This window comes from Dreissena polymorpha, chromosome 16 (assembly GCF_020536995.1).
Source record: "Dreissena polymorpha isolate Duluth1 chromosome 16, UMN_Dpol_1.0, whole genome shotgun sequence".
Taxonomy (NCBI): domain Eukaryota; kingdom Metazoa; phylum Mollusca; class Bivalvia; order Myida; family Dreissenidae; genus Dreissena; species Dreissena polymorpha.
The window spans coordinates 48,266,584-48,293,587 of NC_068370.1; the positions used below are offsets into that span (position 1 = coordinate 48,266,584).

A 27,004-nucleotide genomic window follows, 5' to 3' on the forward strand; every position below is an offset into this window, starting at 1 on the left:
AAATTAAGAAAAGATATATAGTATTTTTACCATGCTATTCCTCTAATAGCCGTTAATTTCAATTGATTGATTATTATTTGAATCCATCGAGTAATTAAATATTTGCGCCAGAAAATAACGTTGTGTATTTCTTCAAATTTAATTGAAGCAAAAGTGAATTATTTAAAACTACTTTAAAAACAGACATGGTTCTTGTTCCTCGCACTGGCTTTAAATGTCCTTTATCAAATATGATTTTTTTATTTATACTAGCCTAAATATTGTTTATTTGACCATGCAACATTTACAACGGGACATACCTTGCAAGTACCGACGAGATAGTTATGGTGTATAAACTTTGCGTCTTCTTTTTAAGCAAACCATCATTATATGATGGTTCATTATAATACCATCTATAGCAACATATGTGTTCTCCACATAATAAACGGTCAATACAAAAAGGGCATAGCTCTAAATCTACTGATAATGAGTTGTGGCTTTTGTACTGAACATATCCTCTTAATACTTAATATGCTCTATCAATATACACAATTTTAGCTCGCCTGTGAACAATTCATGGTGTGCTTTTATGATCGCCTATCGTCCGTCGAGCGTCGTGCGTCGTTAAACGTTAATTTCACACTCCAGAAGCCACATTGATTGAAAAATCTTTATGAAAATTGGTCAGACTATTTTTCCCAATGATATCTATGATATATGTTTCACCTTTAGGAATATGAAAGAGGAATTCAATCATAATTAAAAAATATTAAAAGGATAACAATTCGGCCTCAAAAACAGTTTGATATTCTCGGTACGATGAAGATGCACGGTCCTTTACTGAGTAAAACGGATGTTTGGTTATTAAAATTTTCCTGTTTCACATTCATTTTTTTCTTTCCGAGGAAAGCAGTACGAGTTTATGCGCTCAAACAATGCTTTCGCAATGGGCGGACGACCGATAAACGTTTAGTAAAACATTTTTCAATCAATATAAGGAAGCTATATCATAGTTAAATACTATCAATTAAACATTAAAGTATGAAAGTAAAAGAATCATAGTCACCTTCGACCTTTTGATTGATTTAACATTGCGAACTTGTGTGTTAAATTTCTTTACATTATCACGATCCATGATGTAGTTATAGTCCAGAAGAGCTCATTTATTGCCATTTAACATTGACCTTTAAGTTTACATAGACGTTTGACATTTGAAATCTAACCCTGACCTTAACATTGAGGTAAAGAGGCGGGTTTTAAACGAGACACGTTGTCTTATTACGGTGTTTTTTTATACTACGTTATTTTATAATTTCACAATGAATGAAAGACACAGTTGAAGTCTAGACAAGCATTTTATGGCCAAATATGACATATGACTACTTATTGTGATCGTAACATTTTGGATAAGGGGGCGGCTGTTACATTGGCGCGTTGTCTCAATGAACGTTTGCTGAAAGTTAATTTGAAAATGGACGACGAATGACAAATTCACAGTCTGCAAATGACGCAGGCACACATACATTAACATACACTCGACCGCTGTGTCGTGGTGGTCCAAAGGCTGGTTTCTAGAAATCATGATTATGAAAATCATATAATAGCACTAGATGTTAAGCTATCAATATGCCTGTCAACATTTGGTCGAGCCCATAGGAAACCATGCTGGTAATTATTTAAGAAGCTGCACTATTGCTTTGGTCGACATTTGGCCTTTGAAGTGACCATGTCCATTGCGTATATGGCATAGTATTTACGCGTGACACAATTGACGTAAATTATTTTTAAAATGCCATTGGTATTTCTTTATGTACATATAACAAAAACAACAACATTGTACATATGTATTTCATGCGACAAAGGATACATTTTATGTTAATGCAACACTTCCTTATCACATAATGGCATGACAGAATTGATACTTACTAGCACATCATCCATATGTGTAGTCACACGAAGATCTAAGTCACGTATTACCGTACATGTATGCACTGACTCTACCAACATATGTCTATATGTCCATAGTAAGATTTAACCATCACTTGGGAATTAATAACGTTGTTAGAATTGTCATGACATATGTTTACAAAGCGCATTTAATTAATCTTGTTTCCAATCACTTCAAGGCTTTAACAAGTTGCGACCAATGTCAATAGCATATGTGTTTATATGTTATTTGATTCTTCCTCATCAAATTGAAATGTTCCCGTAGACGCTATTGTATATGTGTGTTATTCATATGCTATAAATAAGCTGTTTACGTTTATTTAAACAAATAATATATGAACTTGTGTTTTATATTATTTTTTATGCCCCCGGATCGATAGATCGGGGGCATTTTGTTTTTGGTCTGTCTTCCGTCTGTCATTCTGTCATTCTGTCCCAAAACTTTAACCTCACAGTAAAGTTTTGCGATAACTTTTGAAATATTGATTATAGCAACTTCATATTTGGCATGCATATGTATCTCATGGAGCTGCACATTTTGAGTGGTGAACGGTCAAGGTCATCCTTCAAGGTCAAAGGTCAACAACAACAAAACCAAAACTTTAACCTTACAGTAAAGTTTTGCAATAACTTTTGAAATATTAAACATAGCAACTTCATATTTGGCATGCATATGTATCTCATAAAGCTGCACATTTTGAGTGGTGAAAGGTCAAGGTCATCCTTCAAGGTCAAAGGTCAACAACAACAAAACCAAAACTTTAACCTTACAGTAAAGTTTTGCAATAACTTTTGAAATATTAAACATAGCAACTTCATATTTGGCATGCATGTGTATCTCATGGAGCTGCACATTTTGAGTGGTGAAAGGTCAAGGTCATCCTTCAAGGTCAAAGGTAAAAAAAAGCGGCGCATTAGGGGGCATTGTGTTTCTGACAAACACATCTCTTGTTAACATGTTAAATGATATTGATGATAGTGGATAGTGTTACGATTTTCGGGGGAAAAGTTTATAACTTCTCAATACAAAATATATACTCTACATTTTATTTACACACTACGAGAATAACTATACACCAATAATGTTTATTTGTAAACTGTCTTCACAATCTAGGTAAAATCCATTCTCTCTCAAACTGCCACCAACTCTCTCCTATACTACTTATATTGTATCATTACATCTCTACGTTCAATTCCACTCTCTCCCAGCTTCTCACTGCACCTGGCTTTTAATACAAATCTGTCCACCCTCCCATATTTGGATGTGTGGAAAGACACTGATAGGACCCTACATTTATTTGATATTTATTATTGCAACTGTTGAAATATTTGACAAGCAGACTTTGCCGAGCAACAAACCAGACTAGTCTTTATTATGAAATGATGACCACATGGTATCCTGTTCTGATAACACATGTCCACCATGTCCCCATGGCATCAAACAAAGCAGTCTAAATTGAGTTCATAAACTAAAAATTACAACACTTGGCATACAAATGTATTCTATAAAAGTGTTCATAACTGAATGTATTGTTTGTTATCTTTTATATAGGCTCTAGAGAAACGCACAAGGTATGTACACAATGGCAGTGACATCGACATCGTTTTTACTGATCACTATTTGTTTTTAGAAGACCAGCTGTCTTATTTCAAGGAAGATTATTCGAACAGCCTTCCGAACTTAAGTAAAACAATACGGAGCCTAATCTCTTTTTAGGGTCCGTTTGAATGTCTACTATTTTATATGCACCTCCCATCATATGATGGAATGAACCATGGTAAATGAAGATGTTGATGATAGCAGACATCTAGCTATGATTCCAAAAGTAATTGATGCAAACTTAATGTAAGAATATATATATCCAACATCGAAAAAGATAAGCCCGATATATTTGGATGCTTACTTTAACGATTATAAAGAAAATTCATGGATCAGGAAATAGTTTTTCGTTATTCCAAAAAATAACGAAAACAATACTATATGACGTGGCTGAAACGTTTTTAAAGCTTGTTTTGTTGGACTCTTTAAAAATCAAGTAACGTTCCACCCCGCACACAATAAAATATTTGACAATCAAATAACCTCAGACAATTTAAAAGGGTATGAATCTTTTTTCAAAACACTTGTAACGCATATGACAGCCATATAAAGTTCAAATGTAAACCATTCACGTTGCACCCGATTTTGAGAGCTTTGTAACAGACGAGATGGTAAAAGCTATCAAATTTCAAGGTTTTTAAGTTGTTGCCATAGAATCAAATAACACTTTGCTGCGTGCTTATGCACATTGAATTCATAGGCGCACTGATATTGTGACACATAAAGATATGTAGTTGGTGTGTACAGATGCAGTAAAGGTGTTTAAAGTTTAAACAAGATGAAATAAGTATTCTTTTACAGACATTTATTTTTTACAAATTTTTATCTATGGAAGAGCGCCATGAAATGTAAGTGATTTCAGCCAAGTAAAAATTGGGTCGGTTAAAAACAAAGTGTCATACAATTCAAAATAGTATCATTCAAGTTATATTTTAAACTTAGTTTTTATATAAACACTATTTACAGCAAAAATACCAAGAAATAGACAGATTTACCGTTTACTTTTTTAAATAAAAATAAAAATGCAAAATGCATCATTCGTATTTTCAGCAGTAAATCACCCAATTTAGCCATAACGTTGTTTTAATTTTAAAAATTGAAGGATGTGCATAAAAATGTCAACATATTTAACAATAAACATAGCTTATATGCTATATTAAATCATGTTACTTTAGAAAAGAAATAAAACGCGTTGCAAAAAGTATGCGATGTTGGCAGGATTCGCACCTGCGCGGGAAGATCCCATGAGTTGAAATCAATCGCGTTTACCACTCGGTCACGACAACTTCACATTCGTGTACGCTTAAATTAGATATCCATAAGTAAACAGGTAAAAAGGCTCGTCGATCTTTGAAGAAATCGCGAGCTCGTATTTTTCAGATGATATTTGGATCAAAGTCAATATTAATTGTGAAAATAATGTATTCTAAAGGAATTACGTAAACATATATCAAAATTTGAAGTTTGAAAAAAATAAAATGCATCTTTCGAAAATAACCGATCATTGAAGATCGGCAATGATCGTAAAATAAATCGCGGGAAATCATTAGGGGTGCTCTACCTAAATACGCACTCGACATGAATAATCGACATTGTACCCATTTGCAAAAACACTCTGCATACAGAGCTTACTGTCGTAATTTGATCCGTTGTTTAGTTGCACAAGGGTTTGATTTACCTTGACGGATAACAATAATTTCAGTTTTTGCAACACCTTTGTCTTACATATGAAAACTTAGTTTGGCTTTGAAACTGTTTGTATAAGGTCGCCGTGGTGTAATGTATATGGTGTCCGCCTTGCGACCGGGAGGTCACGGGTTCGATCCCCACCGTGGGAGCGTTCTTTAGATCTCCCCCAAAGACACCAAGTACTGGTTCTAGGCCCAGGAAACGGACTCGAGAGCGTTTATATAAGCCTAAGGCTTTCGACGCAATCGAGCTAAAATAAATAGGTTTAAACTAACTGTTTGTATCATTTATAAAGGTATAAATTTGCCATTTAAACACGTAACTTCAAAGTATGTGTCAGATAAAGCGTATATTTTTAGACGGATCTTGTTTTCTTAGAGCCAATGGTTTGGCTAACTTTTTCTTTCTTATATTGTGTTGGTGTTGTCTTATATTTGAGTTTTTGACTTCCGATATTTACATTTATCAATTTACAGCATCTAAAGACACATTTAAAAATATGCCAACATCTGTTAGCATGTCCCTTGAATATGTTATTGTTACCAATTATATGGGCTATTAATAGCAACGGACTGGATACTTGCGGTTATATTTATGATCTTTAACTGGTTTCGTAATATGAGAAGGTTTTCTCATAATGTACGTTATACAATACATAAAATCATGCAGTTTACAGGTGTAACTGAGTTCTGTTAATTTATTATTTTCCTTTTTTATTTAAGGTATTAACCAATGAAGGTGAAGTTCTAAAATACAGACTCATACATTTTTTATGACTTAATATTGTTTCTTTTCTCGCGAAGGTTCTGGAGAATCGCCCAAGATTTGTAAAAATTGGCGGTGACATGCAGTCCTGTATTAAAGGACTAAGTCCGGGTTCAGGCAAACTTGTATTGGACAATACAATACTCGAACTACAGGGCGTAATCCAAAGTGAATATACCGCGTACAGGTATTTGAAAGGTAAAGTTGGAGATTGTGTGTTCTATTTTCGAGACGACCAGGTTGCTAATATGGTGGAAGTTGATGACCCTGGGTGTTACAGCCTCCTGGATCTGAAGAAAAAAAGCATTTCATTACCGCAACACATCATGTTTGAGACAATGCCTCCGAGCGATATTGTTTTAAAAGACGATGAGAAAAAACGCGAAGCGTACGCTTTGTTTCATGGACCATTAGAATTGCTGCTCTTTATCCGCACATCGCAGATAATAGCATGGAAGAAGATAGGGCTAAATGATAATGCTAGCAACTATCTAGCGATGATTCCAAAATCGTTTTGCGACACCCTTGAAGTCAGCATCAATGAAATCGCTCGTGAAAAAGATAGAAACGAATATCTTGATGCTAACTTTACCGATTATCAAGAAAATGAGTGCATAAGGCAGAATTTATTCGTGATTCCCACAAAGCGTGACAAACAATGGACTCTGACGTGGCTGAAACGACCAAGTGACTACCTATCTGTTTCATGTACGTGTTTAGAATACATTGTTTGTGAATAATGATGCCAATTGATTTTTATCAACGTTATGAATGTTATGCATTACGCATTGGTTTCTTCACAATAAACGTTTAATGGGATTGTAACTGTTAACAATAAGTGTTGTTGCAAGGCCAAAACATAGCCAACATGACTGCGTAACAGTTTCTATCATAGCTCTTCTGGAACTAGGTATTGTATAACTTTCTATATAGATAATGTTGTAATTTGCAATTACCTATTTTTTCAATAAATAAAATATCTGGCCGACAAAGTAATGCAATTATGTTAGTGCAACAAATAAGTATTTTCGTAAAACGTTTTGTTTGGGATTTAAATGAAGAGTTTTGGTTCATACATTTGACAACATTTATTATCGAATTCTGTAAAGATAATACATTTAAATACTTAACTGACCACGATCACTGGAGATTATTTACTATACCCAATTTGTTTTCAACAAGAACATTATTATCAATCGCACATACACATCAAGCACAACAATGCACAATCAACCATTAAGCTCGTCCGATCATCCTCTGACCAACATCAGGCACCCCAGTATGGATCTTACAAATTCCAAGTTGGTTTCTATATTGGCAATTCCCTTTATTCTTTAAACCTGTCTTAAAACAACGATACGGCCACAACGCATTGATCAGTAGTAACCCTTCATGTTTGATATTACTAGAGGCGAGCGAAAAATACATTTATTAATTCCAAATACAATAAATACAGATATATTTGTTTGTCTGTTAAGTCTGTTAGTGTTTGTCAAACACTGTCCCTGACTTGTGTACTTCAAACAGTCACTTCTGGATGACACACGAATGGTAGAATATAAACCTGTTGAACCATATCATCTATTTCTACTTTAATAATTGAACGTCCATCGTCATCAATCTTGGGCAAAATCTTAGACGACCAACCATTAAGAATTATCACATACACGTTTCAATAATTCGCTTCATTACTTTTATTTGTTCCATACCACAAATCCAATGGTCAATAATGAAACCGTTCGGGCGATATTTCCTCGTCAGGAGTGGCAGCTGTGCGAAATAAATGTGCATTTGTTAATACCGTGCGGGTCACACTCTACATTTCCTTTTCGATAAGGATTTTTTTCCTTTAACAATTTTGAGATGCTTTAAATCCTACGAATATCGTCTCAATTTGTTTTTGCTACCTCAATGAGTATTACATTAAAATTGGTGTATTGTATTGCTACGTTATTTCAATTGTTTTTCTTTGATGTAATTTCTAAAAGCTCTTTACCCGGGCTCTTCAATGTTTTGTGAATAACTTTGGGCAAATTTTGTGGATTGCAGCTACTTGAAAACCGATTAAATGCCCAAAGCTTGTCATAGACCGTTCCAAGGCGGTGACCTCAGTTGTTGTTCAATGAATGTTTTTGTTGTGTTCTGTTTTGTTATGTGATAGCGTTTTGCAATCGGATTATTTCAATAGATAAAGCGCCACGTGCAATTATAACGTTTCTATATTTGTATTTTGCGTCTGTTTCATCTTTCGATTTAGAGTTGTCACAATACTTTTTTATAATTGGTTTATGTTACAGCACCATATACATCGGACTACAGAAGAAGCCCCGTTACGCCCAAAGCGGTAAATAGATTACATAAACGTCTGTTAAAATTGGAATAAAGTAGAATTTAATGTAACATATGATAAACGTCCTGCGCAAATGGATCTTATAAGCATACGCGTTGACTGGTCGGGAGATATGCTGTCCGATATAAAGTGACGCAAGCGTAGCCGCTGGCCAAACGGTGCGGATGCACAGCATGGTAACGATATATGCTTGATGGCATTTCAACAAACTTCGCATGATAACGTTAATTTTGTCTATTGAGTATATATGTAACCTCCCCCCTCCCCCCTCCATCACACATGCACACAAACAAAGAAACGATAAACAACCAAAAGGAAAAAAGAACGATTGTAGTATTGAAGACTCAATATAAATTATGAAACAGTCGAAAAATTGTTTTGTCTTTTAGGGAGAATTTAGATAACGGTGTTATTTACTTATATTAACCAAACTTCACGTACATAATCCTGGAATGACCATTTTTCAAAGTTGTTGAAAAGTGTTCATGAACACTATACACTGTCGCCATGATAAATCATAAACTACATTTTGATGATTCAGGTGACTAAACTTGAGTATATAATTTTTTCTTAATGTAAATATAATTTTTAAACACTTATTTAAACAAATTTACTTATGTTGCCTACATGGTTTAAATTTTTGAAAGGTTTGGATGATACATTCCGATATACAATAACACCTTTCTAGCTGATTGCTAAATCTTTCTTCCAAACATGATCTGCATTTGTTTAAATACAATTTATGGCACTGATTCATGCAACACTTCGACATGATTGATGGAAGTCAGTAAGTAAAAGTTCAGAAATCGAATCAGAAACAGATACAAGGTTTTGTCATAATGTACGTCGTAGTTCAGGCTTGGTTTTGAATAACGGGAAACCATATTTACGCTGAAGAAACGTGCTCTTTATTGCTGTTTTGATTTTTATTTTTGAATTAAAACTTTCATGTATCGCAATCAAAATCATCTCCACTTAATATAATTATGTTTTTTAGCATTTTGAAATAAAAAGGCTTATATCAAAAATTAGATAACAGTTTTTGTTATGTAAGATTCAATTTTAAAACAGATATAACCTTTATGTATCCTATTTACAATTAAATACTTGAGGATATTACTGACGTGGAGTACGTGAATAGTTTGGATAATTATGAACTCGGAATTTACCTATGCCTTATATTAGCAGTTTGATATAAAACGTTCATAATACATAATATACTGTAAAAAAATCCGCTATAAATACAAGGTCAACCGATTTTGTGATCGATATAAATTAATATGTGTTATGTACGTTTTTTATATTGTGTCCCTGTGGTTCAAAATTCCATCTTATGTGTTAAATGCTTCCCTAATTAGCTTACCTGAGCATGAATTTCTAACATATTACGACACTTTGAATATCTGCTGCGAAACCGGTATTTGGTGTGTAATATTGCATAGTTTTCTTTTCCTAAGTTTGTTCAAATCATGCCCCTGGGATCAAACCTTTCCATGCCCCATTGGTCTATTTTGTGTGCGTTGTGGTATGGCGGGTAAAAATTAGCCTTATCTTATAGGTTAATTATTTTTTATACGTTAATAGTTAAGAAGGCCATTTTTCCAATACTTTTCTTACCATATAAAATTTGAACATGTCTCAGGTGAGCTAGAAAGGGCCTTCAGTCCCTCGAATTGAAATAAGGGACATGGACCTAGGTATTCAACTCTTGTTTACCAGGAACAAAGTCCAGTCCTAAATGTGAGTCAAATTCCAAAACCTGATGGTCAACCTTCAACATCGCAAAAGGTAGGTTTAAAGTTTTAAAAAAATCTTATTTTGTTAAAATTACAAACATGGTTGGGTTCACATCCACACAGCTACATTAGATTAAATCAATAGCAAAACATGCACAAAAAAGAGAAACAATCACAGGTATTATGATAAAATATACGACACAACTGGGCGGATTATGTAACCTTTTTGGTGTCATATAACAGTTATTTAAAAAAGATATATTCTCTGAGAATACCTAGCTGAATATTTAACTATTTACATTTTTATTTAATACGTTTTATTCCTTTTTCATAACAAGGAATCAGGATGGGTCGAAAAATGCACCGAAAAGGCAAGACTAGGCTTCGATAAAATCCATAAAGAAATGAAAAAACGGATGACCCTTGTTTTAAGAAACAGATCAAATACGGACCAGAACACTGACACAGATGTAGATAGTTCTGGTAAGTCGATTTCCCCAAAGTCCTCTACAACGCCATCTACGGGAAACGTTCCAAATTCTCCACAACGCAGGCATTTTCTTCCACTTCCACGACCACTTCCTCTTACACCAACAGAACAGGCAAAGACTACGCATACTCGATTCGAAGTGGTCGAAGACTCAAAACCCCAGTATGGGTTCATACACACAGCTGGAAATTGGCAACTCAAAGAAAACTTCTACAGTTTCACTGCCTTCGAGGTACACGAGTGTATGAAGCAATGTTTTCCAGACAACCCAAAAGTGGCTGAAATGTGCTTGCAAGAGAAATTGGACGGTCATTTCTTTCGGGAGTGTTGTTTGGGGAAATTTTGTCAAGCGGTTGGTCTTGGGGGTCTTCAAGAAATAAAACTGACGCAAATAGTTCAACAAGGATGGAGACCCAAATTTTGAAAAGATACAATTGCGCAGTTAAAAATAAATGCTATAATTAAAATTGTTCTTAAATAATTAAAATAAAAATACAGTGCACGTTAATTAAAATAGTGGTATATTAATTACGGCGAAATATATGACTGATTTTGTTGTGTGTGCTATAGTTTGTTGACTGAAATGTTATGTGTCAACTATTTGTAGATCTTAGGTACTTTTTTTCAATTTATGCTTTCCGGTGCTTTATAGAGAAATACCAGTGAATTAAAACTGATAATTTCACTGTGTCACACACATTGAAAATAAACAGTGAAAATGATCGATAATTTTCACGATTTACTGTGAAATGACGTCATTTTTTTAGGTCATTATCCCAGCGAAATTCTTTAGTTAAATTCTTTACCAATGTATATAAACTGCACAGTAAAGCATAGAATAAAAAGATTTTTTTTTAATTCAGTGCAATCGCTGCGCCACTCGTGAAAATATTATTTTCTATGATCACTCATGAATACAATCGTGATCATAGAAAATATATATTTATACTCGTGGCTGCGCCACTCGTGAAAATATTATTTTGTATGATCACTCGTGAATTAAAATCGATAATCCACCGAATCCAACAAATATCATCTATTTAATCGTACGTATGTTTGATCGTTTATTATAAAATAGCCTAAATAGTTCAAGCCCTGAATTTATTCTTCATTTGAATGCATAATGAAATGAACGTGTTCATGGTCAAGTTTCTTATTTTCCTAATCCAACAAAACACGGTTAGAAAACCTATCGTTTAATACCGCCAAATATGTTGGAAAAACAATCGATATAATTCAGTTTTTGTGTTTAGTTTGAAAAAGTATTACAACAAAAAAAAAAACATTATATTTATTCTTTAAAAGAACATATTTTAAAACAAAGGAATAAAATATTTTGGTGTTTTTAACCAGAAATTTGATTGCAGCTGTTATTCGTAAAGATTCATTTAAGCGTATATCTATCTCTCACTTTATGTAGATTGTTCATGACATATATAACCTCATAGTGGCATAACTAATCATAAAAAGAGCATCATTTAATTAAATTTTAATTATTCCAATAATATTACTATGACATTGACTTTCGCTACTTTAGCTGAGTTATATTCATATATGTACATATGTATATAAAATGTATTATAATCAGTTTAGAAAAGGTCTCTCTCTCTCTCTCTCTCTCTCTCTCTCTGATATATTTTTATAAAATGTCAATGTGTTGATATTAATATAGATATACATATAAATATATATATTGACATTTTCTAAACTGATGAAAAATGTACCCATATTATTTTAATGATTTCCTTTATGATAAATTACAATTGGTCGTATTATTATTTTTCGGTGTTTTCTTAATTTTAGATGTTTACATCATATATGTCGTCATTCATTGCGAAGACCATACACATTAGGCCGAATTATTGTTTGGGCTCAGTTTACCTGGGTCTCACTAAAACGCTTACGGAGTTTGCATACAATATAGATAACGTTGAAAACTGCATACGATATGAACAAAGAAGGAAATTGCAGACGGTAATCGCTGTCCGTTATTATGGTGTTTATTATGGTTTAGTTATTTTAATTTTATTTTTTGATGTTAAAAATACACGATGGATACTTAAATATTGATGTTTACCTTTTTTATTTTGATATTTTATGGTGTAGATTAACCTAAGTTAATATAACAATCAAAACAGTAGGGCATGGAATGGCAGATCAACATAAATTTTCGGATAAACTTTCTGGATTTTGCCAAGGTATCCTCCAATTACCGTAAGTCGACCGGTTAAGGAAACAAGTAAAAGAATTTCTGAATTTAGGCAACAAAATGCAGCAATATACTATTTACCTTCAGAGATTTATTTAATTCCCGTTAAATCAATGTCAAAAATGATTATTTACAGCATGTTTTGCTACGCAAAGCCGATAGTTTCATACACACTACAAGAACATTTACTCCGCGCGTTGTTTACCTTAAGTCGATACGTCACATCCGGGAAAGGGACAGCACTCTAGTGGTAATGGATTAGGCCAACTTAACTTAAAACATCGCTTCTTTGAACAATTTTAACAAGAACTAAAACAGTAAATATATATTAAATATGTTTTCAATATTTTATAAATACAATTGAACATGTTTCTTTCACTTTTCTTAAGAACAATTTTCACTCTTCTTTAGCACAGCATGGGCACATAAATGTTGCACCTCTTCTGATGACTTTAATTTCTGTACAAAATGACAGGTGTACCCAGTGGTTGCAGGCTCTATTGTCACACTGTGCCCATTTTACAAAATTGTTTGAGATAAGCCTGAAAAGAAAACAAGTAAAAAAAATCACCATTAAGAAGAGGTCTGAAAACCAATTTAATAAAAAAAGCTTTGCCTTAAATTTACTACGATTTACTACTACTATTTTCCGATATGAAGCGCTGTCAATGAAAGTGTTATGTTAAGATCGTCTGCTTTACATTTCAATGTTTGTGGGAATTTTATAAATAGGACCAATAAAATGTATGGGATATAGTTAAATTTGTGTAATTTTAGTTAAATTTTTATTTTGAAATGCAATTTTACCTGTTTTTTCCTCATTTTGTTTTTATTTGTTTTTGTTTATAAGCGTAGTTATGTCACTTCATCGAAATACTCGGAGCGCTTGCGTGTGACGTCATCCAAATGGCCGCGTTTTTAATGTAAACAAAGTGGTCGAAATTAGGTCATGGTCGACTTACGGTAATCCTACGATATATTTTTTCATAGATTTTCAGTTTGTTTGCTTCAAGAAGTAGTATGTGGATAAAACATTTCCTGTAAAAAAGAATATATTTCATCAATCATAACGTGTTTATGAGACGTATTGGCTCTCATAATGACGATTTTAACGGATATTTCTGTCTGTTACACAGTTGTCAAAATCTAAATGCTTCACAATTTATCTGTCAAATCATTTCTTATTATACGATTTTAAAATGACATCAACTGTAGTAACACATCTTTGATAAATTTTAGTGCTTATATGCTTTCACTTTATTTATTTTTAAGATGATTGTATAACTGTTGATCAATTGGGGTGTGACCCATGAATATGGAATTAGGTTGTAGAAGATACAGTCAAGTTACCATTACCGGATCATTACACATAGAGGATCACTTTCATGTTCAAGAATGCGCTTCCCGATAAATAGTTGTCAGTTTTGGATGATATTTTGAACACAGCATTTTCAATCACATATAGAAAACAATTATAACAAAAACAAATGAATATAATTTATAACTGGCAATGTAATTGGGGCATTGTAAACAACACAGTTCATGTTTCGACAGTTCAAATAGCGTGGTAGAAGCCCCCTGAGTGGTTTCGATCACGTGATCCGTTATGGCTACAACTGATCTGTTAATGCATGAATTCTGCAGCGAAAAAAAGGTATCACAAATACATTTTGCCTGTGTTTAAAAATAAGACTATATGCTGAATCAGTGAGCAAAGGTAATATTTAATCAAACTGATGTAAAAGAAGTCTCAAAACATTTATTGCTTTTCACCAGAACAACTTTATTATGCTACTGATCCGGTAATGGTAACTTGACTGTACATGTATTATAAAATTTGTGTTGCAAATCTGTGTGCAATCCTGTAATGGACTGTAAGCAATCGCAATTCTATTTGTAACACCAGAATTAACCCTTGACATGCTGGGAAATTTGTCGTCTGCTAAAATGTCGTCTGCTGAATTTCTACAATTAGCATTTCTTCGATTTTTTTTCGAAAAATACTATCAGAATAGCCAACAGTTTGGATCCAGATGAGACACCACGTTCTGTGGCGTCTCCTCTGGATCTAAACTGTTTGCAAAAGCCTTCAAAATTCGGTTCCCGCACTGAAAGGATTAATGAATGCGTCAATGTCAGTTAAGTGTTCATGATCAAGTTGAAATTAAAACAGTGATGCGTAAAGATAATTATTCATTAAAACAAATATAGAAATAAAAAATGTAGAACAACACAAATTTGGAAGTCACTTTAGAGACTATAGTTTCCAGTTTTAGACAATTTAAAGGTTGTCTGCTCATATGTTTTGGAATATTGGTAAGATTGTTACCAGATTCAATACTTGTTTGGGCATTTTTTTTATTTGTAATATATTATGTTTAAATATAATTAAAACCACACATATATATTTTGCAATAATTTTGTTAAGGCCTGTATCTTGTTGTTTCAGTGAAGAACTCCAATGATATACATGTAGGGGCATGTGTCCAAAGCTGATCCACATCATAACATACTGATTGGGAATAATGACATAGTACCAAAAGATGTGCTTATACTGTAATTAGCAGGTATGGTATGACTCACACCATGTATTGGTTACCTCTTTTGTGTTTAGTATTTATTCTATTTTTTTCATTAGTAAAACAACATATGATTTATTGATTATCTTATCCATGGCATGCGGATGTTTAGATAAAAACTAACAGAATTTATTAAACAAAATACCCTTAGCTCTTTTCACTATGCATATCTGGAGGGAACAGAAATAAATTATGTACAAAACAAAAATCTTATTTTCATGTTGATAACAGTGTATCATTTGATTAATAATGTGTTGTGTTATTTTTACAAATATTAAGTTCAATAAGAAAAACAACAATGCAGGGAAAAATAACATGTGGTTACGACTGTATTGATGTATTATTGATGTGTTTGTGGAACGTTGCAGTCATAAGTATCAGTCATTGTTATATATTTTCATTGCAGATCTTCACAAATGAACCTGGCAGATCCTGGTGCAACCTTACCTTACCATGTTTACATCTAACCGTCAGTTTGAGCTGTGTGTGGGTGGTAACACGGACTATATACATGTATTGCCCAGTAATTGTCTTGTGATGGACCTTTTTAACATATCAAGTATTTAATTGAAGACTTAAGAGGTCAGTTTTCATCAAAGAATTTAAAAATAAAGTTTTATTTGTAAGGGTGAATATGTGGTTATAATGGCATTGATGTATATCTTGTGTCTGTTTTTTAATCAGCCTTTCATCCATAATTATGAATATTAAGCATGATAAAGTATTTTAAGGGAATATACTGTAGAAATGTTATGTTGTTTCTGCACAAGCATTTGAATACAAGAAATTCTATGCTCACTCAGCACTGTTTACACATTGTCAATAAATTTGCTTGTTTTAGTTTCCAAATCTGTCTGTCTCTAGCTCCCTGTGAATAATGTACTTTTTTACATTGCATCCATTGATTTTAAATGGGGTGTATTATTATTCACATGTCACACTTTTTTACAAAAACATCAAGGTCAAAGGTAAAATATATGGGTCAAAATCATAACTTTTGCAATATTGAAGATATCAACTTGATATTTGGCATGCATGTGTACCTCATGGAGCTGCACATTTTGAGTGGTGAAAGGTCAAGGTCATCCTTCAAGGTCAAAGGTCAAATATATGGGTCAAAATCGCTCAAAAGGGGACATTGTGTATTGTGTTTTACAAACACATACCTTGTTATGTTATGTAATGGCCTTTCAATGATCTTATTTTTTTTATGAAATACGCTGGATTTGTCTTTTCATTTCATCCATGATATCATTATGTTTTTTTTTGCCTGTTACATTTTGCGGCCCAATGTACGTGTTAAGCAGTTTAACCATTTACAACGGCATTTGTGGCGAGGCTTACCGTCATAAGGTAGGTCATTACATGCACTGCATATCATAAAATCGTTTGGCTTTTATTGACAAAATTTGCGAAATCGGTGTTAAAGACTAAACATGACAAGTGTCGCAAATTCGTCCCCACCTGGGAATTCAGAGCTAAAATTTCAGATTATAATGTGTCAAATTTTACACTTGTATAACGATGAAGTCATCTCTTGACAAGATGGTGCTGTCCTGATCTCGTGCCAAGCCACAAATGATTCTTGTTTTGGTTCAAAGCAATATATAAACGAAGATTTGTTGTAAATTCTGTTCTTTGAAAAATGCATAAGTCATCAACTATTATAATTTTATAAAAATATTACTTTAATTTTGGTTAATGCAGTTATTGATAGAAATTGTTTTAACGCATACGATGTAGATAACGTTCGCGAACCACAATAGAAACGTTCGTTGAGTTCACGTTTAAACGCGACGGTCACGTTCTTACAGTGGGTATTATTTGTTGATCTTACTTCACTTTATCGACCATTTGTCATTTAACAGTATGAACACACGATCAATCAAAGTAAAATTACATGTAAGCGATCGTTTTTTTTCCGTTTAGGTTTCAAACATTGGCTCGAAAAAGTGTGTGAAAAGGCTCATTATTGACAATAAAGATAACTTAATAATAAGCTGTAAAAACAACAAGCAACAGTTTATGGGATTTAAGTATTAGTCTTATTAAAATATACGGTCAGTACAAACATATATTGTAATATATGCTACTAACAATCGTTAAGTATAAACTGTAAGCAAACATCAACAATAACAATAACAGTTCGAGTATAAATATAGGTGAATGGAACAAGTGGAAATCATTTAATTGTCTTATGAAAATTATGAGCACAATGTTCTGGTATTTTCTTTGTGCTGTCGCATTCTTGTAGTTTGACGAAATCTCGTGACACCACTGGAATGGCACGACAGCAACACATGGGTTTGACTGCAAAACATAACAGAAACGCGCGAGTACAAGTGTAACAAATGACAGTGTTTTAACAAGTTTGTATTTCTCCTAACCATTACTTCGTTACTATGGAAAAAAACAATTTCCCAAAACTGTACAGAACAAGAATTTACGCAGAATTACGACTTCAGTATAACTTGATGTCATGATACAATTAAGTATAAAAATATACTGAAACAATATTGACATTCCTTGAAACATCCTTATTATGTACAAATGCATACTGGTACGCTCTGCTCTGGATATTTTGAGTTCGACTACTGGATAGATATAGATACACAGAGGTTAGTAAGGAAATGCATTAACAGTTATATTGCACAACTATTAAATTATAAGTCAGATGTTATGTACACTAGCCTGTAGTGCAGGACGTTGGCGAGTCGGCTTACGGCATAATACCGAAGGCAACCGGTCACCGAAATCCTGCTATGTGATAGGATTGTACTTATATTTTGTATAAGTATATAGATCGCGCGTGTATAAGTATATAGATCGCGCGTGTATAAGTATATAGATCGCGCGTGTATAAGTATGTAGATCGCGCGATTTTTTGGTATTTTTTATTTGCTGGCGCTAGACAGATGTGGTCGTTTTAAAATGATGTTTTTATGTTTACGGTGACAACTATTTAGTCGGTATTAGATTAATTGGAGGCGGTCGGTATGTCAGTTGAGCAGTCAGTTACATTGCACTTAATGCAAACAAAAACTTTATCATTCATTGACACATCCAATGGTATTTTTATACACGATCTATGATACCAAGAAGGACATCGGTCGCATTGAATCATATTGTCAACGCATTCGGGAAGATTACACAAGCAGTAGTTATTTATCCGTTCGCGTTTCACATGAAGCATACTACGTTTACTTAACGTTTTTTGGGTGACCGGAAAAAGAGATATCTCTTCTTGCTCAAAGCAGTGCATCAAGTGCGATCTCATTTTAGAAGAATCAAAAATTATTTCGAATTCCAATCGCTTATTGAGGCAATACTGGGTAGCAAAGGCAATGGCATAAACTCCACAATCAACGTTATTGTTTTGTTTCATCACGGTCGGAATTGTGATATCAATGTATTCTTTGTCTTTACCATATAATACTGAAAGTTGTATTTGAAGGCCATGTGGTATTAATCTGTCTCGAGAACGATCGTTACCTAAGCTGTCCAATAGAAATATTTGATTATCATGCAAAATCGACACAACCCAATGGTAATTATGGGTGTAGTGAATTTGGCAAGCAGGCTGTGTTACTGGTTCCATTAATTTTTCCACATGCCAATGACTCTTATCTTCGGACAACATAGGTACGGATTCAGATAACTGAAGCCCATTTATAACACCATTTGCCTTGCGTCTCAATAAGATATGCGCGGCTTCTATGTGACTTGAATATAATTGATCATTTGATATTAAAGCGTCTTTGTCTGACATCCTAAGGCATAAAGATTTTATCCAGTCTTTGTTTGTGACAGTAGTGATTTTATCATGAGATTCAGTATGTGAATAACGTTCTACATCAATAGGCAAATCCATATGTGTTTGCATGTGTAATAATGTATGCGCGGCGTCTATGTGATCTGAATGCAAAGCCTTATTTGAAAATAATCCGTTGTTGTCTGCGCTATTTTGCAAACGGTCCTCGCAAATAGACGCATGGTTTTCCTGATCAAATGCAGACTGTAAAGAAGATTTTATAACTTTCTGTATTTTTGTAATTGCTGGTTCGCAAATGTTTAATTTACGTTTGTTGTCCGGCAAAGGCGTCGATACTGAAATGTTTTTAGTTTGAACATTCGAATTACATATATTAGCGTGAGAGTCGTCATCGCGAATGCATTCTAACTCGTTTTCAAACAGTGGTGAACTAGCTTTTGGTAAATTGGGATTCGACTTAAGAATGGACTTGGGTGTTAAGACGTCAACTCGCAGTTTCTTTTTCGCAATGTCGCCATTTAAGTTAGCACCAAAGGATGCATTCGGATTGCTTAATGTTGTTTCAGTTGGTTGGCTAATGTTAACATTATTTAAAATTGAGTCGGGAGCTGCATTTACCAAAGTGACATTATCAAGATCTCCCTTCCTGCCGCGTTTTGTACCACATTTTCTCATGTGTTTCGGCCGACAATTTTTTCTGAGCTGAGTTAAATTATATACTTTTTTGTCTTCTGGAATAGACATTCCTATAGAGAGCATAGCGGCAATTATATGATAGCATCGCGTCGTTGCAGGGCATGAACATAATTCTTTTGGGAAAATTGTGACCGAATATTTTCGATCCTTACTACCCGTAACCATAAAGGCCCCCATTTCGGGTACAAGTTGAATGCCCCTATCATTAATGGTTTGAATGGCCATGGCTCGTTGGGTTTTCAGCGCATTGTTAACGTTTGTTTTGGTACTTTTTTCGTCATGATTATCATTGACATCACAGCTTTTGAACGTTTGTTCAGACTTTTCCTTTGAGTCAATTAATGCAGCTAATTCGGAATTTACAAATTTGATCAATTTATCAGGATGACACACGTTTTTAGGTAACATTACTGTTTCCGGGTCGCGTTTTGCGTAATGAAAATTGGACAACAAACTCCATTCGCTTTCACCACAAAAGGCTTTTATAATCTCTAACAAGTCATTTCCTTGAAGATAATGTAAGTATAAAACAATTTCGTCTATACGTTTTTCTTTATATTCGACAAGTCGTTTTAGTTTTGCATTTAAACTCTCAACTACATTATTTGTTACGCCTGAATATGAATTGTACATTCCTAGTGGTTCTAATATCCATCGACCCGCATTTTTCTTAATTGGTTCCAATAGATTTTGATCAAAATACGTAACGAACGCTTCACTCCATTTCTGCTTCATACTTAAATACTTCCGTTCAAATGTTTCGACCGATTCAGAATGTAGTAATTCACGAACTTGCATATCGTAAACACGTTTGTCATCGGTTGTACCCCCATGCTTATTTATCCAAAATTTTATGTCGTTCAAAATATGGTTCCAACAGATAAGTAAATTGCAATTCGCGAGTTGCTGTTCGAAGGCATTAATTATACCTGTTTCGCGGTCAGTTATGACAGTGACAGCTCTTTGTCCTAGTTTCGGCATTTTCTCGCGCAGAATGGAAATAAATTGCTCATGACATATTTGCAATTTTCTTTCATGAAGCATGAATGCTATCGGCAGTGTTGGTTTATTTGTAAACATTGGATGTCGAATCACTAAGGTCGAAACATAAAAATCCCCTAGATTAAAGGTAGTATCGTAGTAGAATTCTACTGAAACGTCCGGCACGCTAAGTAATCGGTTAACTTCGTCAAATGTTCCAGCGTTGCCTATTACGACTTCTAAATTTGGAGTAGTTTTTATGCTACGAATGTAATTTCCCAGCTGGTCAACCAACAAATGCAACCCATACAGTGAATCATGCGATAATTTAGCTTCTTTACGAAGTTTAGATTGTATGTTATGGATTTGCTTGTCATTTCTCGGCACGCTTACGCCCAGCAAATTAGATTCCGGTGATTTCTGACTTTTTATCATGTCATTTAAATGCTTTGGTTTGTCGGTTAAACCAAATTCTCGTATTTCCTGCAAAACGGATGGTTTTGTACGTTTGTATTCGCGATCATTTCGTTTCCGGTTTCCGTGCGATAGTCCCAAATAAGCGTCGCTCTGGCCGTAATACATAATTACCGTCTTTTGATTATAGTCAGTATTTGTGAACCTGAAAACGTGTTTTATAAATCTGGTATCATCGACGCCTTTGTTGGATATTTTAAAAAATCTCTTTTCAATTCGTTTGCCGTTCACCGTGAAAGATCTATAACCATATTGTCGCCAAGTGTAGCCATCAGATTTCCAATCGTCTGCAAGATTAGATTTCCCAGAATCACTGTATAAATATACTGAACCTCCACTTGGTCTATATGGGGGCTCATATGAAACGCTTATGTTTTGTTCAAGTATATCTGCTGCTTCTGTGTCAGTTAAAATGCGTTCGGTTTTCGAAAACAGAATGGCCCCGGAACCGCCTCCATACAGTTTATTATTGTTATCCATTACTTCCGAACTTTTAATTATAGTTTCAGTAGAATATGCACATTTACTGTTGGTTGTGATTTTCTTTGTTGATGTTGAATTGGGTGTGGTGGTGGTGGGTGTTGGCTGCTTGCTATAAGACGTATAGTCTGTGTAATTAACGTCATCAACAATGCCACCACAACCGCTTTAAGGGATTCTAATTGAGAGCGAATTATTAAACAAATTTGTTTACAAACCAACACTCGTTAAGTCATTAAATCATTACTTGTAGTATTTATCAAATTATTTTACAATCGCGCACTACGGTATGTTTAAAAAAGTCATAAGAAGCGTTTGAGATCACAATACTTGTTAGCATCTGTAAAGGATTAAGATGATGATACATTATTTGTATATCATTTCCTAGGCCTACAGGACGAGAAGATTTTGAAAATTTTCACAAAATAGGCCTTATATAAGCCTATGTTAAATTTTGTGACCCCCGGGGCAGGGTTAAATTTGACCCCAGGGGCATAATTTGAAGACATTTGGTAAAGGACTATAAGATGTCTCTACATACCAAATTTGATAGCCCTAGGCCCAATGATTATGGACGAGAAGATTTTGAAAGTTTTCACAAAATAGGCCTTATATAAGCAAGTTTTCATTTTTTGTGAGCCCCGGGGCAGGGTCAAATTTGACTGCGTTTTAGAAGTTTCAACGTTGATATGTGACGTTTCGGAAAGCTTACATATTATGAAAAGACGTTTTTGTATGTTGCCGTGTGTGTTTTAACAAATATAATTTTACGATCATTGCTTGATAGCATTGTAATTATTTTAGTGCAGTCAGACGCAGTAGCCGCCGAAACGTACACCTACTACGTTTGTTAAGTGAAATGTCTGTGCGCCGTTATTTTGCTAGATTTCGTATAACGTCTTCCTTATGAACTGCATAATGTTACAACTTTGATAAAAATCTTTAATACTAAATTCACCATTATTGTTGAGTTAATCATAACGCTAAAACGGAGTAACTAATGTACATGGAGAAAGTAAATAAAAAACATTTTCTGGAGCAAGAAGTTGAAAAACAAAACATTACATATCAATTTTGACTTCCATTGCAACCAAATTTAGGTTCGATGATGACAGCCAGATATTGCTCTCTATTAATTGAATGTTTGAAAAATTCGTTAGAGCAGTATCATGCGAAAATGGATCTTATTTAATTGTGGTTCCCTCTTTGAACTTATGTTGTCTGTCGACTTTTAGAATAATGTGTCAGTAATAAATGTATTGCTTCAGATTCACAAGCTTTTTGTTAAGAAATGAAATATGCAAATGTATCATATATATATTTTTCTGTTTCTTAAATGTATCTTATTTATTTGTGACTACGTGCTTATTTTTTGGAAAAAAAATGAGAGATTCAAATGTGTCTTATTTATCTTTTATCCATGTCTTAAATGTGTATTATTTATATAAGACTACATTCTATACTGCCAGTGTCATGCGAAAATGGATCTTATTTCTTAATATCCACCTTCACTCTTTATTCTTTATTAGCACCGTCTTTAATTAGGCTATCACTATTTAAAGAACAGATTACTGTGAAATTAATAAAAATGTGCAACGGTGATATTGATCCATTCTCGTTGTTAATTTTAAATGTACACAACAGTTTAGCAATAAATGAAATCAGTTATTTTGACAGTTAATCTTTTTTTCCAGTACGGTAGCCAGGTGCCTGTGTATTGAGCTGACAAAATAGGGATCATCACAGCAGGTTGCTAATACACAGTGTAGACTTCCCCTGTTTTATTATTGTATTTGTTATTTACCTGATTGGAATAAATGAAGTGTATTCAATCGGGTCTGCTGGCGTTATGTTCAATGTCATTTTATGTGCAAAGCTGGGTTTCGGACAGAATTTCAATCGTTTTGCTTTTATACACAATTTTTGAAATAATGAATATATTGGCGCGATGAAACATGATTTATAAATCAAGCTGACAGAATAGTTTCAGTTCTTAATTATGTGTACGGTAATTTAATTCCCATCTCTCGCTTAACTTAACGTTCAATGGCACGCGCACTTAACAAAATTATAAAACATCAAGTGTTTCGTTATATTCCTTTTTTATAAATTATGCACAAATATTATATGTTATAAAAAAACATTTTTTTACTCAACCAGAAAGAAATAATAAAACATGATTATATATAAAGCGCTTTACTTTTGCAAAATGCTACATTAAATAAGGAAATATCGCTTCTTTCGCATATTCAGTCCATCAATCCCATTCTTACAGTAAGTCAATTAGTGAGTTCCCTCTGGCTCAATATTTTCATTAGCCGAATTTACGGTAGAACACATGCATTCTTTACATGCTATCAGTTTTATGGCGTTTGATGAAAAAAAAGTTATAGCCAAATTATTCAATCAGTGTTACTGTAATTCAATCGCGCACTTGTAAACTCGCACTGTCAGTAAATCGCATGTTCATTCGCGGAGTGAGTCCGTCCCTCAAACATTCTTACAGTCAGTCACTCGCTTACATAAACAGTCGCGCAGTCAGTCGATCACACCGTCGAAAAGTAAATCGCGTACTTAGCCAATCACTCACTGTGAAACTCAAAGAGGATGCAGAAAATCTAAATATTCATATTTAAAGAGGATGCAAAAATCTAAAAGCGTGCAACAAATGTCCTTCCTCAGACAACATATCGCAAAATCATCAATTGGCAATAGTAATTGTATAAGTGTATATAGAATGTGATAATATTGTATATGTAGTATACATGTTCTTAAACGATAAAGAACTACTTATTTTGTTATAATATAAAACTGTATCTGAAACCCCAAAATCATTTAAAGTTACCTTACAGTAAAATACACATGAATCCCAGTTCAAAAGACCCATTTTGCAATCTTCAATAGCTATGCAGTACATAGTTACATCAATAATGTACTTTACTGGGTTCACTATTGGCCCCAATCCTGTGTATTATCCCCGTTCATTGATATCCTGCTGTGGTCACAGAGCAGCGATCATTATCAGCGGTGATCAAAACTAACAGGTGCACAGGAAAAAAAAATGCATGTAGGTCCGTTGAGAGCTTATGAGGATTATACACATAATGTGCATATGCTGGGGTCTGTCATTTATTGACGCTGTATTTTTAATAAATTGATACTTTATTAATTAACTCTTTTTGCTGATATATATATAAAGGCAAATAAAAGCATTTGTAAAGTATATCAACAGTCAGGAATATATTATACATCTTCATTCTGATTTAAATCACACAGCTTTACATTACTTTAATATTTTCATAAAATATTTGATGATATGTAAATCACGTAAGAATGCTTAAAGAATCAATATTACCATTACGTCTGATCTTCAAATTGTATTTTTGAAAACTGATCAACACGAGAAGTTAATAAAGTATGTCCGTCTCTCTTATATTAAATACATTGTAAACAAGGGGTTTTATAACAACAACAACCACAACATCATTAGTGGTAAATGGAGAATGAAATATCTATATTTCTTTATTTGCTCATTGTAAAATGAATAATTTTCTAAGAATTTTATTCCGTGTATTTAAAACATCGAATTTGGCGTGTAAACGCTTATACAAAAATCTACCAATTTTATTTTAATAGTTTGCTGACTCCTTTATCAAATAATAAATACAATCAACTGAACCAGGGGTATATTTATAGAACAGAACAGAATATATTTTAATTTGTTTCACAGGCCACATAAAACAGTACGTAAATTGTAACAGCATTTAGTTCACCAAATTTTATTTCTCAAAACAGAAGTTCGAAGTAACAACAATTACAGAATTATTTAGGGAAGGCGATCAGTGAGTTTACTTTTTGATTTTTGTAGCAGTATCAATCAGTATTTTTTTTCCATTACGGAATATATCTAAAAACAGACATTTACTATTGTATGCTAGAAGCTTTATTGTAAGCTTTATTGCTGAAATAAATGTTGTTGTTGAATTTGATAGATCTCATTCTTGTTTATCTGTCTTCTTTAAAAACGCTGTGTCTAGTTTTGATACATATCGGGTAATAAAATAGTATTAAAATAATACAAGACACTAGATACATATCGTTGAAGGTTGTATCAAAATAAGGTACATGAAAATTACTTTTGTCACATTACTGGTAATTACTTTTACTATTACACACTAACACTGTATATACATATATCAAATGGTAACATTTACGTTTATAATAAGTTTAATACACATAAAGTATTACATTTGCAAATTAGACAGATAAAACATTATTTATAGTGAACCCTAAAAAACATCAATTATCACTAATTTTACGAGGAGAATAAGAGGTTAACAAGTTGCTGGTTCCCCAACGAACCCCAAACTTTATTTTGGTATTCCATGTTAAGTTTTCATCATTTTTGCTTATTACACTTAATTAGTGCTGTATATTTTGCGATCATATTATCTAAATTTAATAGTTGTTATTTGCCAACAAGTGACGAAAGAGATTATACAGAGATTTGAAAGTTGAATTTATGTCATTTGTATATTAATAAATAATTCTTATTCAATTGAATAGTAAAAACAAGTTAACGACCTATCTCACCTTCTTTTTGTCTATGTAAGTGGATATTAATAACATTGTTTGGCCTAAATACCCATCAGAATTTCTACGAATTGTCGGAATAGTTCTATAATACAGACGTTTGTTTAATTTTATAAAACTTTTTCTATCATAAAGCGTTGTACACATTAGCGTTTAGCAATTTTATGAACTGAAATCGATAAAACGTATAATCGTACTATTTAATCGCTTAAAAGTTTCCCTACGGTTACCTTCCCAAACTTTCGATGGGCGAGTACCCTATTTATAGTAGGGGGACCTACGTACGTTTAATCATAATACAATTTTGAAACGGATATTGCAATAGTTTTAAAACACTACACACGTGCATGTGCATGTATGTATTATACATATGAAATGCCATAGCGTGTAAAATAAAATGTATTTGTAGACTAATGACTTAGGCACCACGCCTAATGTTCAGTGTTATCGTACTATTTGCCCTTCCTAGCTGTATAATCATCACTATCATTATCACCGTGATTGATATAATCATCAGTATTAGTATTATCATTATCACTATCATAATCCCACCTTTATGTTACTGACCCTATACTGGAGATTTTTCATGTAAAACAACTCTTTTTCACAATATCTACTATGATTTATCGTATAGACTACTGTTTGTTTGATATTTGTGACATTC

General features: G+C 33.5%; 3 long non-coding RNA genes across 3 annotated transcripts in view; 1 reads left to right on the top strand and 2 right to left on the bottom strand.

Annotated features, from left to right (window-relative positions):
• Window positions 1-2,111, bottom strand: part of LOC127861582 (uncharacterized) — a 32,064-nt gene extending 29,953 nt beyond the window's left edge. Inside the window, exon 1 of the long non-coding RNA XR_008040276.1 lies at window positions 1,906-2,111. This is a non-coding gene — a long non-coding RNA (uncharacterized LOC127861582). The remainder of the gene's footprint in view (window positions 1-1,905) is intronic.
• A 10,488-nt stretch (window positions 2,112-12,599) lies between these two features.
• LOC127861581 (uncharacterized) lies at window positions 12,600-17,036 on the top strand. The gene is made up of 3 exons (XR_008040275.1): window positions 12,600-12,754; window positions 15,215-15,332; window positions 15,751-17,036. It is a non-coding gene; the product is annotated as an uncharacterized LOC127861581 (long non-coding RNA).
• Window positions 13,099-13,738, bottom strand: LOC127861584 (uncharacterized). Its single transcript, XR_008040278.1, has 2 exons — window positions 13,573-13,738; window positions 13,099-13,307 (listed from the first exon to the last, which is right to left on the bottom strand). It is a non-coding gene; the product is annotated as an uncharacterized LOC127861584 (long non-coding RNA).
• Window positions 17,037-27,004: the final 9,968 nt, after the last annotated feature.